This window comes from Dermochelys coriacea, chromosome 17, assembly GCF_009764565.3.
Source record: "Dermochelys coriacea isolate rDerCor1 chromosome 17, rDerCor1.pri.v4, whole genome shotgun sequence".
Classification (NCBI taxonomy): Eukaryota; Metazoa; Chordata; order Testudines; family Dermochelyidae; genus Dermochelys; species Dermochelys coriacea.
Window position 1 is genome coordinate 12525709 of NC_050084.1, and position 4965 is coordinate 12530673.

The following is a 4965-nucleotide window of genomic DNA, read 5'->3' on the forward strand; positions in this document are numbered from 1 at the left end:
TTAAAAGTACACAGTTACATGCCTTACAGAAATCCTAGTACAGAACACCAACACAACTGCCTTTATCAACCCAACCTGTACCCTTGCTAAACAACGTCACATTTGTTCGACAAGACCTTTTTGAGACATACTTGGCATGAGAAACTCTACACGAATGAATTTTGCATTATATGGGAGGTTTTCAGTGTTGGAAAAAACAGCTCTTGCTGGATCATTTCTTCATAATAAATAATGTCACTTAAACAAACGGTCTCCTCTCAAGTACGTGGTTTATTAGCTGGAAAGAGTTCAGTTTCGAAAGTGAGGGTGACGTTTTAAGGAGCAAATTTTACCACCTCAGAAATAAATAGTAGAAAAAACACAGGCTTTTTCCTCAGTCCGCTTTTACAGAAGTTATTCCATGCAAAGTACAAATGTGTTGCTACTATTCTTGCCATATAATGAAGAAAGAAGCCAACAAAACTAGCGGGTACACTGGCTCTGTGCAGCAGGTATCTACATCCGCAACCTGAGCCTCTAAGTCACACTGGCATAAGGATTCAGGTCATTAGCAGACAGGCTGACTCCAAGCACCTCCACATTCCCTAGAGCTGCGTTGCTCAGCATAGCCAAAGAACCAACAGCTGAGGGAGCCAGAAGTGCTAGAGGCAGTGACGTGCAGAGGGCCCCTGTGAAGGAAATCCTGCCAGATTCTGCTGAACACACTCAATTTTTCCATGGACAAGTTAACATGTGAGGGCTCGATCCTGCAACCCTTAGTCACTCAAGTGACTTGAATGGCACTATTTGCATTAGTAATTCCACCAGGATCAGGCCCTAAATGTGCATGTACCACCCTCTTCCCCCTACCCCCAAATCATGCATTTTACGTTTTTAAATCTCATTGCAAACCCAAGTCCCTTGGTGTGTTTTTGAAGCCCCCCAGAGCTGCAAGCTGAATGCATTATCTCCTATTGTTTTCCTCTTCCTTGTTAATTCTGTAGATATGATTTGTGATTGTTATGAGGCTGATGCTGCAGCTGCTCTGAGTGAAATGCACTTAGAAGTCTGTGGGGAAATTTGGCATGGGCAGCATCATCAGGATTTATGGGTGGTGAGCCAGAGAAGCACCTGTGCACAGAGGCCTGGCTTGAGGACAAGCTGCACATGATTGCAGCATGGGTAGGAATGAAGCTTTAACCTGGCTAGCGCAGGTAATGGTAGTGTAGATGTCGTGGCATAGGCTTCAACATGCCCAGTGTCCCTGGGAGGGTCGTACTTTGGTTGGTGGCCCATGCCATCACATCTTCATTATTGTTATCTGCGCTAGCTAGATTAAAGCTGGCATGAGTGCTACAATCACACCTTCCCTTGCAGTGTAGACATACCCTGGCTAAACGTCCATCTGGGGGACGAGGGGAGTGGGTTTGAGTCATCACTGATATGAGCTGAGGTTTAAACCTACAGCCTACTAGTGAAGTCTATGAATACAGGGTCTATCTCCTGAGTCGTTTGGTCCCCTTATAAAATGTTCTGTTGCATGTTTCTCCTGGGTGGTGGTGGTGGTGGGGGGGGGGGGGGAAATGGATCTATTCCCTAGTAATGTTAGGGCCAATTTTTAGAAAGTGCTCCTCACCTGTTGAGGACTGGCAGTCGAGTTTTCTTGAAAAATCTGATCACTTATTTGGGAGCCTAAATGTGGGGGCTTCTCTGAGATCTTATGAAAATCTGGCCCTTAAATTTTTGGCTGTGTTTTTTCTCTTAGTCTCCTCCATAAAGAACCTAAACATAATCTGACTCTGTTCCACAATTTTTTGCATTACCCTCCTACCCCTCTTCCCATGAAATCCTGCCAATTAAATTTTGCATTTTAGCCTATAACCCTGTGAAAACCTGCTTCTATGACATGTGGCAGGATGAGCTCTTACCTTGCATGAAATTATAGCTTTCCCTACAGCAGTCTAAAAATGTTTTGGTCTTAAATCCATAATTTAGCATCCAAGTGTGTAAAGAAAAAGAGAGGAAAATAAAACAGTTACTGTCATGTGAAATAGTGAATAGTAATATCAAGGATCTCTACAGATCAGAGAGTGATGTGTGGAGGTAGCTATGAAGTGGAAGTCTCTTTTTTGTTTTCCTTTTATTTTAAGGCTGAGATTTTCAAAGCTGCCTTAAGGAATCTTGCAACCTTTGAAAATCGCTGCCTAAATTTCTATGCAAAGTGTTCAACAGCCATTTTATTCTTGGGTTGATGTAGCAAGTTACAAAGGAGTCATAACCACTGTGCTCTTATACTTCTGTTCTTTCTTTCCTATTGTTTCTTAATATAAATAAGCCAATTTAGACTGGAAGTACAGGTTTTGCCATTTGTGGATGGAAACGTGACCAGGAGGATGGCTGGAAGGGGAAAGTGGGGCTTATTCCCACCCTGATTCACTTGATATTTTCCAACTGGATTCTGCTCCCATAAGGCCCGCTCTTAGTGCATTGTCTCCTTTACCTTCCCTGTCTAGCATTTCTTAAAGACAACCAGTCCTAAATCTCCATAGACCAGTAATTCTAATAGTTTCTTCTTATAATGCAGACTGAACTTTGTAAAGCACTTGGAGACCTAAGCATGAGATGTGCTGAGTCTGATCTCTCTCGCACCAGTCCTGATTTACATGGGAACACCACTGACTTCACTGAAGTTGCATCGTGTAAAATTGGTATAAGCGAGATTCCTACTGACCCTGCACACACAGATTGTCAGCTCTTCAGGGTAAGGACTGTTGTGATGTTTGTATCACACCCGTCACAGTGGGGCCCTGATACTGGTGGGGGACCTAAGGACACTACCACAATAAAATGAATAATAATAGACATCAACACGTGTCACTCAGGTGGGTGGTATTATAGTCCTTGCCTTGCAGGTGTGGAAAGATGCAGTACTAAGAGGATAAGTGATTTACTGAAGGTAACACAGTGAGTCAGTAGCAGGGTGAAGAATAGAACTCAGGACTCCCAGCCCAACTGGAAACGTTCAAATTCAAACCAGAGCAAATATGTTCGGCAAGCTGGTGTAAACTGGTGCAACTCCATTGACTTCATAAGGCCCCATGTTGTTCTTAAATACTGCATGTTTCCACAAATAATCCACCAAGGATGCAGTAGATACAGATTTACTAAAAAGAGAGGTTGCAAATTGAATTCTTTATCCAAATCCATCCAGCACTTGCAGAATATTCTTGCTTAAACCGTTACTGGATGCTACTGTATGGATTCAACTGGTTTATTTTCCCCTCAGATTGAATTAATAAAGGAGGAAAGAGTAAATTACAGTGCACAAATTGCAGAATCAATAAGCTATTAGCAGTCAGCAAACCTAGGCAATTACTTTAGAATACTGTGCAAATCAAAGACTCTGGTGAACAGATTGAAACCCTAAGGTAATAGGTAGAAAAGATGCAATGTAGGATTTCAAAAGTAAGCAGCTCTTAGCTATATAGGAAGTTAGAGAATGGGCAAGACAGTTTGAAATCCTGTGTCTCAATTAGTCTCTATGTGATATGCTCAGTTTGCAAGTAAAGAGATTACGGTATATTTTGTTCCCAACTGTCTGCCCTAAGATCTCCCCCAACAACCTGAGAGCCCAGCTGGGTTATTTCTGGCTCATGCATCACCATCACTAATCAAATTCCTGCAGTTGGAACTTGTCTTACAGTTTTATTACAACATTTTTTGATGATGATGCACAATCGGAATAGAACCTGGCTCACTGTCCATAGCTGAGTTAGTTCTGCAGTGCTCATAGGTATTATCTTGCATTAGGTCAAATGCTATTATTTACATCAGCTGGACTTATTCATCCTGGCTATGCTGTAGGCATATTGACACAGTACTAACTAAACTCCCACAGTCTAAGCCCAAATAGCTGGATCAATGTAAAACTTGTATCCATTTTTCTGGAGTTGGCCTTTTTGATTCTTCTAAGGTCCTGGCCAGGGAAATTATAGGATATCGTGGCATACTACAGGAACTGCTGTAATTTTTTATTACAAATATCAAACTATTAGTGTAAAATGTTCACTGATCTCCACAGCTAATGAAGGAGCAGTGGCTGATATTGCTGCTGTTACCTGCTTTCTCTATAATATAGCTCCTCAAAAATGATCTATAGCAAGTTAATGGGTTATTTATGTCTCACTGTTTTCAGTTGTGCTGGCAATGAATAGAATAATGGATCCACTCAACTCAGCTTAGACCACTGACATTCTCTGACTACCACTGTGATTTTAAGTGCAAGAATATAAATTAAATGAGTTTGAGGCCTTCTCCCATTACAGACCACATTAAAAGCATAGGACAAATCCTTTGATTTCAAAGATAATTCCATAGATGATATTTAATCCTGAAAAGTCAGAAGAACTGTTCAACAAATGCATCTTGCCACAGGTGTCCTCTTTCAAAGGTCATTAGCTTTGACTGAATGGTGAAAAATGCTAAATTTAACATTATATCCCAATATTAGCAAGCAATGTAGGATGTTGAGGAATAGACTTTTTGCTTTTACGTAGCTTCATACATCCCAATATCTCAACCTTTCACAAATGTAACTAACTGGAACATCTCTGGGAGTAGTATTCCCATTTTACAGATGGGGAAAATTGCAGTAGTGAGTTTAAATGGCTTGCCCCAGTCCTACAGGAGATCAAGGCCAGAACAGGAACTAGAGCTGGTGTACTGATAAGGAAGTGTATCTCAGGCCCAGCATGGGTAGGGCATTCTAAAACTCTTGTTTGCTGGTACAACACCATAAAGCCTGGTTCAAGGCTTCACTTCAAGTTGTCATTGGCTTCCTTCTATTGTAACAATCGCCATAAACGCCTTTTTCTCAATCATTCAGTAAAAAGTAGAAGCAATAGTTAAAGCATTTGAAACTTAAGGCAAAGTTTCCAAATTTTAACAATTTCCCTCCTTTTTCCATTTAGTTGTACAGTGTGTTTT